We start from the raw sequence: 15,333 nt of genomic DNA, 5'->3' as shown, positions 1-15,333 counted from the left end.
TGCACCGGTGGTAGTCACCGGTGCAAATGTAGCCTTAGGATACTTTCACACTGATTCATGGCAAAAATGAATATGCATTTGTTCTGAGTTTTTATTGTGTTTGCGGTGTATTTTTTACAGGACCAACACGGTTGCATTATTTGCCATGTTTTCCATTGATTTCAATGGGGAGGTGCATTTTTGTAGCTGTTTTTTACTGCTCCAAACCTGCACCAAAATGTGGCAAGCAGGATTTTGTGTGCAGCAACAGATCAGTTCCATAGTTTTTTTTGCCAATTTCTTTTTATGCAAAAGCGGAAGAAAAATGGATCAGTGTGAAAGCAGTCACTGATCACACCACTGCGATTTGTGTGCGATTTTAGTGCAATTTTGGGTGCTATTTCTGAAGATTTTATTGTGACTTGTGAAGATTTTCAACAATTTCTTACCATTTGCATTGCAATTTCCATTATATTCTATGTATGTGAAATCGCAAAAAACTGCAGAAAAAGAAATAAATACTTTAGAAATCGTGTTGAAGCAAATTGCACATGTTGAGGTACTGACATTCACGTTTATTAGATGCAATTTCAATTCACAAATCTCACCCGTATGACCGGGCACATAAAGTTGTCCAGCATTTCCACTGTCTTCAGATCTCACCACCAGGGTATGTGTTGTCCTTGCAGGTGGATGTAATTTCTGATTGAGGTAAATTGGTAGGTTCTCTGTGCTTTTCTCAGGAGATCTACAAAAGCTGCACTATTGGTAAGGCTTGATGATGGATCAGCTACTTGTTTAGATTACAATATAATTGGAACCAACAAATGATGAATAATACCATAAATAATATTAGGTTACTCGTCCGGTAAACCTTCTAGGATTCCACATCACCAATTCACAAAGTTGCAGGAGTTATCTTACAGTGTTTGTATTTTATCTTGTTACTTATTGATATCTCAAAATGTTTGATTCACAAAAATATTCCATTTATATAGAATGGTTATTTTTTCCTCTCAGTATAAATATTCAGATTTAATAATTTTATCTCCACCTGTAACAGCTCCTATAAGGTTTGTGAATTGGCTTTTGCTTACCAAAAACCACAACAAAATTAATACTATAACATGCATGTGTTAAGGTCACCAGATTCAAATGATAAAAACCTTATGCAATTGAATAGAATTTTTTTTATTGTTAATAATGAGCAAATCACACATGGGAATGAAAAGAACTCATGTGTAAGTGAAACATACCACTCCTGGGGATGCTGCTTCATAAGTCCTTGTGGAACATGTGAGAGTAGCTGAGGTCACAGCAGGTGGTGGGATGACTCCTGCGTTGTATATCAGGTGCCTGAATGATATGATACTTCAGAACTTGGTAAAGAGAGAGTTTTTTTTTTTTTTTTTTCCTTCGACAATAAGGTAAGAAATTACCTATAATATAAGCATATCTCTCATGGAAATACCTTTTGGCTGGGGAAATATTCTGGGGTTTTTAATTCCCTAACAACGTAAAGACTATCGTGTCATATTATCAAAATTGTTTATTTTGGTGTTCAGTATGTCCTTCTTTTTTTTTAAATTCCGTTTTGCTCTTATGTAATACTGTATTACTGTCACAAGGGGACAGACATGCTCCCTGTTTTATAAGGTTCATGACTGTCTTCAGAGATCCTCACTGTTCTCTGATGCAGGAGGTCTCTGCACCTTTCTATATGAGGATTATATTGGATATTTCATAAATGCTTGCAGGACAACAGAGAAAAAACTTCAGTAGAATAAAGCAAAAAAATTCCTAGTAAACTTGAGTCCTCCCATATATCGGGGCTAATTCAGGCATTGTGCGGTGTTGGGACTGCACAGCTAGCAGACAGGTTGAGCGCGCTGCAGCAAGCAGCTATCTGCACACAGCTGTCAATCCTAGTCACAGGAATCTGTGCAGTGCCAAATGCCTGTGCAAATGCAGCCTTACACCCCGGTCACATCGGGTGCGATTTGCATGCCCTGTGACTTGCAAATCGCATGCCAAGTCCCACCCTACTGTCCGCAATTACAGCGGTGATATCAGTGCGGTTCCAACTTGGTCAGAGCCACACCATTTTTCAAAGTATTGCATGCACTACTTTTTGTGTGATTTGCATAGACATCTGTGTCGGATGTCTTGCAAATCGCACCTGAAATTGGCAAGTCACCCGATTTTTTTTTTAAATTGTGCAACTTCACTGTAAGTCACACGATTTCAAAGTCAGCTTCATGTGACCGGGGGGTTACCCATTAGTTTACTCTATTTTTGCTCCAATGTACAGAATCTCTGTAAAAATTTATTATTTAACTGCTTGAGCTCTGGAAGATTTTACTCCCTTTGTGACCAGGACACTTTTTGACGTTTGGAACTGCGCTACTTTAACTGGCGATTGCGTGGTCATGCAACGGTGTACCCAAATTAAATTTATATCATTTTTTCACACAAAGCTTTCTTTTGGTGGTATTTGATCACCACTGTTTTTTTTTGTTTTTTGTTTTTTGCGATATAAATGAAGAGACCAAAAATTAAAAAAATATATATATTTTTTTACTTCCATAAAAAAAATCAAATTTTTTCATAAATTTTGGCCAAAATCTATTCTGCTACGTCTTTGATTTAAAAAAAATCCCAATAAGGGTATATAGATTGGTTTTACATGAAAGATAAAGCACCTACAAACTATGGTGTGTGTGTATATATACTGGAATTCTTATGTATTTATTTATTTTTATTAGTAATGGCGATGGGCAATCTGACACTAATTGACAATGGGGGGGACGGGACTAACTGCTTCTGACATCATCAATGACAATACAGTGATCAGTAATATTATACACTGTCACTGTACTAATGACACTGGCTGGGAAAGGGTTAACATCTAGGGTGATCAAGGGATTAAGTGTGTGTCTAACTATGTGTAATGAGTGTAAAGTGTGCTGCTTTTACTACTAGATCTCAAAGTTTCTCATCCCTGCTTTGTACAGAGCTCTGTGTTGACAGGGCCGATGCTTCCACTAGGCAAACTAGGCGTCCGCCTAGGGCGCACTGCCACCTGGGGGTGTCTGGGTACACAACAGGCTGGCACTCTGTGTGGGACGCCACCATGTCAAGAATGATACTCCAGCTGAGGGGAGGGGTGGCAGAGGGGAGGAAGCTGCCTGGTGTCTGGGGCCAGTGTAGCAGCTGAGCTGCAGCTCCTTCAAGTGTTCCTCTCAGACACAGTCCCTTATTGCAAGCCGGCTGGCAGCTGCTGCTGATCACTGTGGAGTTCGAGCCCTTCTCTTCCCATTCATCAGTGGAGGCGGAGCTGCACCTGTGGAAAGAGGTAATGTCTGATTCTGATGTCTGTGTAAGTGTGACCCGGCTGGCCATCCATCACATGTGCAATGTCAGTGAGTGATGACATAATCACGATCCCAAAGCCTGTTCTTCTAGTGCCTGCTGATCTGTGTCAGTGTTGGTGATGGTGTGCTGTGTCAGACCTGTCAATGTGTGGGATCGCTCAGTTCAGGTGTTCTCTGTGTGTGTGTGTGTGTGTTGGCTGGGCTGCCTGCTGTCACAGTGTTTTACCTCCCCCCATTGCCTGGGGAATTCATGCCTGGTATCTGTCAGTGTGGATCCATCATCCTCCACTCTCTGCAATTGTGACCCTGCCACTGCCAGCCACAGATACAGTTCGTCTTCGACACTGATTAAATTTAGCAGTTTCATGTTTTGATTTAATATTTTCTACTGTTTAAAAAAAATGTTTTTTTGTTTGGGGGGGGGGGGCAAGTAGCTGGTCTTGCCATAGACCTGGACACTCTTTGGTTCCAAACTTTCACATCAAGAGATGGACTAGAAGGTGAACCTACAAAAGAATTATCCTGACACACGCAGTTCTCTCATGTTCTCATGCTGCGTGCGTTAGGATAATTCTTTTGTAGGTTCACCTTCTAGTCCATCTCTTGATGTGAAAGTTTGGAACCAAAGAGTGTCTAGGTCTATGGCTTGCCTTTTGGATTTTATACAGCGCTTTTTGACCCATCCATAACTGGGGGTTAAAATGATCCGGTAAGAGGCAGAGTGTTTGGTGACGGACTTTTTCTATCTTCCCCTGGCATCTATAGCAACACTGAGGTTCCAGTGAAGAGGGGCTTATTTCATATATTTTTATTTTTGTGTATTGGACTCCTAAGTTAAATTTTTTTTTAATTACTTGAAGCCCCGCACCTCTGTATATGCATTTACATGCACCAAGCAATTTTTTTCTGCTAAAACGCCACTGCTCCTGGATGCACTGGTAGTGTTTTTTTTTTCTGCCTCTTAATGCCCCTGCCTCTAAACTCCTCTTAAAACCTATGTGTGCATTGACACATAGGGTAACATGCAGGGGACTTTAACCATTTGCCGCCGGCCCTGTGGCCGAATGGCGGCCGGCAAATGTCATCAGCGTTCCGGGTGGACGCCATACGGCATCCTCCTGCACATGCGCAGATCGCGCTCCTGCAGAGCCGCGATCTGTCACCGGCCGTGTACCTTGGACAAGGCCGATGACAGGTCTGAGTATCGGCCCCCCGTTGCCGGTACCATGTGACCTGCTGTGACCAATCACAGCAGGTCACTTGACAGTTGTATACAATGGATGGCTTCATTCATGTCATCCATTGTATACTAGTGTCTAGCTGTGAATGGTCACAGCTAATCGCATGCACATGTCATGTGATTAGCTGTGGCCAAATCACAGCTAAGCACAAAAAAAAAAAAAAAAAACCCCTGAATGAATCGATGTCATTCAGGTAAATGCTTGCTTTTAGCAAAGTAATTCTTTGCTATAAGCAAATTTGTGTAAAAAAAAAATAAATAAAAATAAAATACTGATCACTTCCCCAAAGTTACTTTGGTCATAGTGAAATATGAAAAAAATTAAAAAAAATGTGTATTTTTTTTTTCATACTGTCACCATTCAGTGTCCCTGATTACCGCCATGCCAGTTATATGATGACACTGTACTGCACTGGTGACAATATGTAAAAAAAAATAGTGAAACTAATTTTTTTAATTTTTTCATTTTCCGAAAAACTATGACAAAAAAAATACAACTCCAAAAAACTTGCCATGCCTCTTATGAAGTACGTCAGACTGTCTACTCTGCAAAAAGGGGTCATTTGTGGGATATCTGTACTGTTCTCACATTCTTGGACCTCAAGAAATTAGATTGGCTGTCAGTACTTCAGGATTGATCAATATTCAGATCTATACCATAGTTTGTGAACTCTATAACTTTCCTACAAACTACAAAATACATCCTAATTTGGGTTATTTTCACCAAAGACATGTAGCAGAATACATCTTGGCCTAAATTTATGAAGAACAATTATTTATTTGCAAACTTTTATAACAGAAACAAAGAAAAACGTGTGGTTTTTTTTTTCAAAATTTTTTTGGTTTTTTTTCCGTTAATTTAGCAAAAAATAAAAACACCAGTGGTGATTAAATACCACCAAAAGAAAGCTCTAGTTGTGTGAAGAAAATGATAAAATTTTAGATTGGGTACAATGTTGTATGACCGCGCAATTGTCATTCAAAGTGTGAGAGCGCTGAAACCTGAAAACTGGCCTGGGCAGGAATGTGTAAAATTGCCTGGTATTGAATTGGTTAAAGGCAGCAAAAAAAAAAAAAAAAAAATGCCAGACATCACTAGGAGTAGCTGAAAAACTGTTCACTGTACATAAGGACTAACTACAAAAGCAGATCTTCAGTCCCACTCTGGCTAGACTCCACCCCGCTTCAGGCGCCGCCATTTTTGAACATGAGTAGATCTGTCCATGGGACTCTGCTCAACTTTCGGGACCTGGCAGAGCCTGATGGTGCATCAGCACTTGTGCAAATACAGAGAAATTTTCAGACAGTGCCTGGGAAATCATACGCATGTGCAGATGGCCAGCAAACCAGTGGATGTGCCACAGGACTCTCTTGAGAACTGAGTCTTGAGACACATCTGCCCATGCCTCACCTAGGCCAGAAAAGCAGCAAAATGTCCGACTGGTTAGAGACGGAAGGGGTGCAGGCAGGGCAGCTCAAGATGTCATTTAGGGTGAAAGTCCACCTTTAGTGCTATACTATACTATGCCTTCTATGTGATCTCAAAAATATTGCATTTGTTACTTTTCAAAGCCAGTATAAGGGCTCGCTCACACCTTCCCGCATACTAAAATGGGTGCAGGCCAGTGTCTTTTGGTGGTGAGGGACGGTGCCTTGTGGTGTTACACATCAAAGCACCATTTACCTGTTTTATCTCTATTTTTAACTTTTTTGTAATGTCACAAAATTACATTTCATGAATTGCAATGTGGTGACTGGAGGTGACGTGAGATGAGGTGTGATACACTGAGAACAAATGCGGCATGCCTTCATTTTTGCACAACGCACTGCAACCCACCTCAAGGCAGCATTGTGAACAATTGTTCTCTGTGTCCTGGTCTTAGGGCTCGTTCACACTAGGCTGTTTTGCCAACGCTTGCCAAACGCCCCTATAGCGTTTGGCAAACGTTGGTCCGGTGTTTGCGGAGCGTTTTTAACGCTCTGCAAACGCTCCGCAAACGCCGCATGCGCGGTTTAGCGGTGGTTGCTAGGCGTTTGCCGAGCATTAATAACGCCCCACAAACGCCTATAATGCATTTGAGTGGTGTTACCGCTCTGCAAACACCCCGCAACCGCGTCGCAACCGCACCGCAAACGCCGGCCGGGCGTTTGCGGAGCGGCACCATAGACGAGAATAGGAGGCTTCAAAGCCTCCTGACTCGACCAGAGGCGTCAGTTTTGCCACGACGCAACGCGACGCAAACGCTCCTGTTAGAACAGCACCATGTGCTGTAATGTGCAGAATTGGCAGAGGCATTTGGGAAGCGGTAAAAACGCTTCCCAAACGCCTCTCTGCCGCCTGCACACAAGGCTAGTGTGAACGTAGCCTAAAACTAGTGCTTTTCTATTCAAATCAATGCAGCTCAGCTGAAGTGGTGATGAGGAGCTCTACAGGAAACATAGGTGAAAAAAAACACTTGTGGATTTTATTGATCATTCTTGAAGTATGAATTCTTTATGGTGTGCAAACTTGGGGGTGTTTCCTTTATCTATATACCTTGTCTGATCTCAGAACACATTAACCATTTCCCAAGTATGAAGTGGTTATACGGCCAGTGAAGTAGCTGATCAGACCGATCTGGGTCTGATCAGCTGCATTGGAGATCAGAGGACATATCTGGGGTCTAATAGAACCAATATCTCCATAAAGAGGACTTGTCGTGCGTATTACAATCGCAAGGGATGTTGTTCATCAATAAAGTTGATTACAAAACAAAAGGTACAGTGCTAAAAAAAAAAAACATGCCAGAATTCTCGCTGAAAACGTCAGATTGAGAGCAACAATTCTAGTGCCAGACCTCCTATGTAACTCTAACCTGGTAACCTGTAAAGGCTTTGGAAGCGTTGCCTATGGAGAATTTTAGATATTGTAGATTGGCGCCATTCCACAGGCAAACGCAATTTTAAAGTGTGACATCATCTGTATCTATTTACGCTGCATAACATCATCTTTTACATTTTACCAGACAATTGTTTTGTGACAGTTGTCACTGAATCCAGTGTCCCCCATTGGAAGGAAGACTTTCCCTCTATTACTATTATGCTAAAGCAGAACTTTACCCTTAAAAATTTGATTTAAAAAAAAAAAAAAAATGTTCTTTAGCAAGGAACATACATTTCACACTAACCACTTGCCCTCCAGAGGATTTACCCCCCCTCCCTGACCAGACCGTTTTCTGCATTAAGGCGCTGCGTTACTTTAACTGACAATTGCGTGGTCATGCAACACTGCACTCAAAAGAAATATATGCACTTTTTTTCCCACTAATTGAGCTTCCTTTTGGTGGTATTTGATCACCTCCTGCATTTTTTTTTTTTTTTTTGCGCTATAAGAAAAAAAAAAAAGGCCAACCATTTTGAGAAAAAACAATCTTTTTGACTTTTTGCTATTAAACATGTCTAATAAAAACATTTAACAAATCTAATTTTGTCATAAATTTAGGCTAAAATGTATTCTGCTACATATCTTTGCTAATAAAAAATCCCAATATGTGTAAATTAATTAATTGGTTTACGTGAAAGTTAGAGCATTTACAAATGGCGGTATATATACTGGGATTTTGTTTTATTTTTACTAGTAATGGCAGCAATCAGCGACTTTTATAGCTGGTCTGCGGTAGGCATTCTGACACTGGGGGGGGGGGGACTGATTTGGTGTCACTGGCATCCCTAGTGACACCAATACAGTGATCAGTGCTAAAAAAAAAAAAAAAGCACTGACACTGTACTAATGGCACTAGGAAGGAAGGGATTAACATGTAGGACAATCAAATGGTTAACTGTGTGCTGTTTTACTTGGTGCTGTGTTTGTGCTTGTACAAAGATTGTATGACCAAATTGTAATGTGTATGGTGAGTCCAAAGCAGGGGTAGGCAACCTTAAAGAGGTGGAGATCTACCTGAACAACATGAGAGTAGTAAAAAATCTCCGGGCACAGATTCAAACCTCTAATTGTCGTACTACTGTGTTGTAAACCACAATCAAAGCAGCCCTATACTATTATATCCAGTGTATTTCTTTACACTGACCTGAAAATCTCTTTTCTCTGCTGCTGGCACCACTCTGGAGACTGCTAGCCCGGATAAGAGGTGGAGTGCAGTTGGTATCACTCTGCATGGGACACGAGCAGACACTAGAGAGGAGTCATCGGCTTATGCGGCTCCCTACTACAGCTCCAACATTACAAGTAGTCCCTCTGTGTTGCACTCTGTGTGATGCTGTGGTAGAGCATGATTTACTGCTTGCTGACCCCCCGGTCTAAAGTGATATTAAAGGTGTTTTTTGGGGGTTTTTTTTTTTCTTCAAGCATGTCATGCTTACCTGCTCTGTGGTTTTGCACAGTGCAGTCCTAATCCACCTCTTCTCGGGTTCCCCGCAAGCGCTCCAGGCCCCACCCACCTGCCTAGTGCCCCCATAGCAATCAGCTTGTTATGGCTTGCTCCCGAGCTGCTGCTCTGTGTCCATTCACATATAAAGCATGGCTCAGCCCCGCCCTCTCAACTGGCTCACTGGCTGTGATTGACTGAAGCAGGAGCCAATGGCTACCACTGCTATCTCATCCAATGAGGAGGGAAAGACACGGAAGAGCCACTGTTCTCGTGCAAATTGAGAGTGGGCTCAGGTAAGTATTAGGGGGGGGACTGGGGGGGCTGCTGCACACAGAAGATTTTTTACCTTCAAACACAGAATGCATGAAGGTAAAAAAAAACTTTAGCCTTATAACCACATAGTGCCCAGTCATACCAGTGCAATTTCAGGTGCAATTTGTGAATTTAAATTGCACCTGAAAAACACATCTAATGAATGTGAATGTCAGTGTCTTAACATGTGCGATTTCTAAAGTAGTTCATTGCTTTTTCTGTAGTTTTGTTGCGATTTCACATACATAGAATATAATGGAAATGGCACTACAAATTGCAAGAAAGCGTTAAAAATCTTCACAAGTAGCAATAAAGCCTTCAGCAATTGCACCTGAGATTTCACACAAATCGCTCAATTGTAAATTGCAGTGGTGTGACCGGTGACTTAAATAGGACGCTATTTTAGAGAACACTGGAGGGAATTCGTAAATAAATGTATCCATTGCTACTATGGGATCCTTTATTTATGTGTTAATTCGATCCAGCCTTTTCTGGAAATGTTACATTGTATCTCTTCTTACTAAAATGTATTTATTTTCTATGATCCTCAGCTCCATCTAGTCATCAAAATTCTTCTTTTTTTTTTTCTCGGTTCACCCTATGTTTGTTCTGAATGAATCTTTACTACTGCCGTTTTGGTACTTGAACATTTCAGCCAAAAGAAAAACTAGCTTATGAACAATTTGATTTTGACAGATTCTCACAATAGCTGGTTAGTTTGCTTAGAACAATTTCAGTGAACAATTGAACAATTAGCTATGCATTTTTTGTAATAAACAGCCCCCCTGGTGTGATATATTGCAGAGATTATTAGCTATGCTCCTCTTCATGGATAGTCGATTAAAAGTGCTGGCTGACTTGAATTCAACAGCTCTGTATTTTAAGTGCAATACACCTTGATGTTTTGCTGTAACATGTGGCAAAATGTGCATTACCACAACACACACAACTCAAAACGCCGGGCCATTCATTTCAAATAGCACCTCAATGCGTTCAACCAGCACAGCTGAACACAGAGATGTGAACCTTTGGTCTACTGTGGTGCACGATGTTGGAATAAAATGGTGCAGGTATGGCCATTCATGTGCTGAGGTGCGCACAGGTATAGGCAGAATAAATAGGTTGCCTTAACGCGGTTCGGCTTGATTTATTAAAAACGTTTATTGCAACACACAATATGAGTTAACCCTTTTGCTGCTAGAGCTGGTTTTGCATTTTTTGCACATATGTTTAAAAAATCATTTTAGGCCTGAAGATTACTCAAAACCCCTAAAACTATATATTTTCTGAATGCAGACACCCTAGAGAAATCAAATAGTGGTAATTCCAATTTTTTATGTCACAGGATATTACCGCAAAGGTCTAGGAAATGCAAAACTTCAGTAAAAAAACACTAAAACAAACGCAATAAATTACCAAAATGTTTGGTAAAATATAAAAGATGAGGTTGTGCCGAGTAAATAGATACTCATGAAATGGTGACAAACTTGAGTACCATATATATTCAAACGCCCCTATAGGTCATCAGTTTAGCGTTTACAGAAGTCTAATGCTAGAATTATTGCTCACTCCGGCATGCTTGGCAATATATAATGTGAATTGTAATCGACGTTTTCATGCATAGGCACCCTGACATGCGTATATATGTGGAGGTGGATTTTTTTGGGGGGGGGAGGCGGATGTTATGTGCTTGGGTGTAATTTTATATTTTTGCAATTTAAAAAAAAATTTTTACTCCAACTTTTTTTTTCATCACACGAAGTCCCGGAAGTGACATCCCGCATGTTTTCTTCCGGGTTACAGAAAGAAGGGGAGGAGAACAGATGTTCATGTGCTCTCCTCTCTCCCCTCCATCTGCTGGTACCTGCCGTGTGGTGCTCCAAGAGCCTGCAGATGGGCAAGTGGGAACCGCATACATGGTGGGAGCATGCCCACGGGGGGGGGGGGGGGGTTGCGGGGGGCTGTAAAAGCAGTTGGGTGGCTGCCGACTGCTTCCACCTGACAGGCAGGAGTCTGCTCATCAGTTTCAGTGTACAAAGGCACCCCTCCGCTGTCAGCTCCATATGACGTATGTGCCTGGCAGTGAAAGGGCTAAAGCCTAACATCTAGTTTTTATGGCTCGAAACAAACTATTTCTATTACTAGTACATACACCCGCTGGGAGCCCTATATCAACTGTGTGTGGCATTTAGCTATATACAGCGATGTGCTCTGGCAGAGCTATGGGGACTTTCCCTCCCATTTTTAGTACAAAATTCAGTCCATGCATAGGAAGCTTTGTATTTTCTCAATGAATACAAGGTTTGCTTTGATTGGCTGAGGTGGGAGGATGACTTCATGATCGCCACTTCAGCCATTCAGAGGAGGTCTTCTATTCATTGAAAAAAATACAAGGCTTCCTGTGATTGGGTGAGGTGGAGAGGTGGGCAGACGACTTCATGATCTCCACTTCAACCATTCAGAGGAAGTCTTTTATTCATTGAAAAAAATACAAGGCTTCCTGTGATTTGGCTGAGCGATGTTCAGCCTGACTTGGCTGTGCTCCAGCAGAAGATGGAAAGTCCCCATACTGGAACGCAGCACTGTATACTATAGCAAGCTGATGTTACATGCAGTTTATACAGCACCGACAGCAGGCAGTATATATTAATAGTGAAAATAGTCTGTTTCAGCCAGCTTGGCCAAAACAAACTATTGCACTTAGTCTTTGAGCAATAATCTGTCTATTAGTTAAGTTTGAAATCTTTTTAACTAAATAAAGAATTGGTTACATAATATGGTAACGGCAATCACATACAGTATGTTTTCATAGAATTGTCTGTTCTAGAACATTTACTGTGTTTTCTTATGACGTAGTTTCTTCTGACTGCGAGGGTTTAACAAGGGTGTGGAAGCCTGAGCTGGCAAGACTCTGGTGCTTAGAGGATTCAGAGGAGCATCCACCCAATTTATAAATACAGACTTAAATACTGTATGTGTGCTGCTACCAATTGTGTCCCTTTATGTTCATGCTGTGTATATCCACTAGGGTTGCAACTCATCCCTTTAAACCTGAACACATATTAATGACACAGGTTCTGTGGATGATTGAGGTGGTAATTACTCACTTAGTGCCTTAGGCTGGCCATACACTAAACAATTTTCTGTCCAATTTCCTTTAGATTTAACTTCAATTATGTAGCGCAAGGCAGTGGTGTCCCGAGGCAGGTGCGGGTGGTGTGCACCGCACGGGGTGACACCTAGCGCACGGGGTGACACCGGACCCGCTCCACGAAAAGGTAAGTTGTAAAGGAAGCCAACGATCCCCTCAGGATGGATCCGATCCGATTACCTTTTCGTAGAGCGGGTCCGGTGTCACCCTGTATAGGTTGCTTGCCGACGATCCCCACTGGATGGCTCGGATCTGCGGATTGGGAAGCATAATGGATTGGACTCAATCCACAGATCTGAACCATCCTGCAGTGATTGTCGGCATGCAACCTATACAGGGTGACACCGGACCCGCTCCACGAAAAGGTAAGTTGTAAAGAAAGCTGACGATCCCCACAGGATGGATCAGATCTGTGGATTGGGGAGCATAATGGATCGGACTCCGATCCATTATGCTCAATCCGCAGATCTGATCCATCCTGCGGGGATTATTGGAGGGGGTGTCACCAAGTGTTATCGCACCGGCTGACACCAACCCTAGGGATGCCCCTGACGCAAGGGCCTGCCTAATTGGATACAACTGAAAGTGTTCGACTTTAAAGGGATGAGGTGGCAACCCTAATATCCACTCCCATGAAAAAAATCAAGAGATATTTAAGAATCGTATCTTATTGGAATCCTTATGAGAAATTGTGCCTAAAATTGAATGCATAAATAAATTCAGAAATTATAAATGTATTATCACATGCAGTGCGTACTTTACAAATAGACATAGCTAAGCTGACAATCTTCTGTAAACTGCATGCTGATTGGTTGCTCTTGGAGTTTGCACAATGCATGTTCTCATTGTTCTTGGCATGACCTACTGAATCGGTCTGAATAAATAATGTAAATATTCATTATGTGCTATAATACTAAGCAAATGAAAGGTGTAATCTCTTTTATAACCTTTAGGCATTAACATTTCTACCAGGATTATCTAGAAAAAAAATGTAATTTTTTTTTGTTACTATGCTTTTGCTTGCCACTTAGATTACATTTATGGACTCTTTCCAATATTTTGAAGCTAAGCTTTTAGTTTTCATCTAATTACAGCATTAAAGAACCCTGTACTGAAAGCATGGAGGAGGCTGCCATTACTGGCCGCCTTCTGAAAACACCAGCTGGCTTCTTCTGATTTCAATATGAGTCACCGCCCAGGAACAAGCATGAATCGGGTGAAGTCAGAATTCCTGCATGCTTGTTCCAGCTCAATGACTCAGTACTAGGCAAGAATCTACATGAGAGCTAGGCATCTAATATTTTTTAAGGAGGTGAGTTATGGCAGCCTGCATATTTCTCTAATGACAGATTTCCATTAATAAACGGAATCCTTGTATGCTCAAGAGCATGTTAAAGTATCAAAAATGGGATATTTACATCTGTTTGTAGGTGTCCAGTGCCTTGGTGTCAGACAAAAAGTAACTCCAGTGCACATTGGGCTCAGTGTACTATTTAAAAAATAAAAAAAAAGATTCATGATGGGCTGGGGGAGAAACATATAAAAGCGACATACGGCGTCCCTTCCGTGATACAAAGCTGAGGCTGCATTCACACTTGAGCGTTTGGTAGCTTGAAGCTCCAAAAAAGCTCAAACTTAAAAATTCAATTATTTTCTATGGTGTTTGTTCACACCTGATATTGATTGATTTTTTAAGTTTGAGCATTTTCAAGTGTGAATGCAGCCTAACTATCAGCATTTTTAAATCATCAGTTCTGTTTTAAAGTGGTATTAAACCCTAAAACATTTTATGATATTGCAGCTTACCAATTCTTAGCTGTGATGACTGCATTAGTTTTCCTTTTTAAGGCTTTTTTTTCTTCTATTTTCATCTGGTGATCCAGGCAGTGAGTCTGTTGTTTTTTCAAAAGAACATGTTCTGTTGCAGTTACAGGGATGAGACAAACCATTTAATACTGGTAGGGGTGTTTACAATGATCAGCTTTTATGTATTTATGTAAAACTATTTTCCCAAAAAGAAATAAAAAGGTTTGCTGTAACCGCTTATACAGTGTTAGCTAAAGTTTGGCTTCAATTTGTTAGTATATTTAAATCTGCTAATATATCTAACACTACCCTCCCCAAGACTTACCATGATCGTGCCCCCACTGCTCCTTCAACCAGAGTAGGAGCACTCTAATACAAGAGGTATGTTACTGACCAGATCACCAGGAGAAATTGGAGGGAAAAATACTAAAAAAGAAAACTAATGCAGCCACCACATCTAATGATTGGTAAGCTGCAATATATTACAGTTTGTTTTTGGGTTTAATACCGCTTTAACTTAACATTTTCTGAGCATTTACTTTACACCCTAGAAAAGATGGCGGGTATGTGCTGCTTGTGCGAATCCACCATGGAAATGCCAGTCCCCCTTGCCTTGCTGTAATCTCTCCTTTTGTGGGTGTCCAACTTTCCAAGCAATTAAAGGCAATTGTTTCCGAACAATAAAACTCTGCTGAATGTACTAGCAGGACAAACCATTTTTGTCACTCAAGAACAAATGGCCACTTAACTCATGCATGTTCCGGGGCGGACTGACTATTTGGAAACTCGGGCATTGCCCGAGGGCCCGGGGTTAGTAGGGGGCCCCATGAGATGCCCCTGGTACCTTTTTTGAGTTTTGGCAAGGATACAGGGGCCCCATGATCCCCTATTGCCCGGGGGCCCCATGATAGGCGGCACTGATAGGTGGTACTGATAGTTGGCACTGACTGGCACCACCTCTGGGCACTGACTGGCACCACCTCTGGGCACTGACTGGTGGCACTGACTGGCAGCACTGCTGGGCTGCACTGATGGGCACTGGTGAGTGGCACTGCTGGGCACAGGTGGGTGGGCACAGGTGGGTGCACTGCTGGGCACAGGTGG

The sequence above is a fragment of the Staurois parvus genome, unplaced genomic scaffold (genome assembly GCF_062004578.1).
Source record: "Staurois parvus isolate SC_StPar_1 unplaced genomic scaffold, SC_StPar_1.0 ptg001650l, whole genome shotgun sequence".
Taxonomy (NCBI): domain Eukaryota; kingdom Metazoa; phylum Chordata; class Amphibia; order Anura; family Ranidae; genus Staurois; species Staurois parvus.
The sequence above is the reverse complement of the archived record's forward strand: the minus strand, read 5'-3'. Positions refer to the sequence as shown.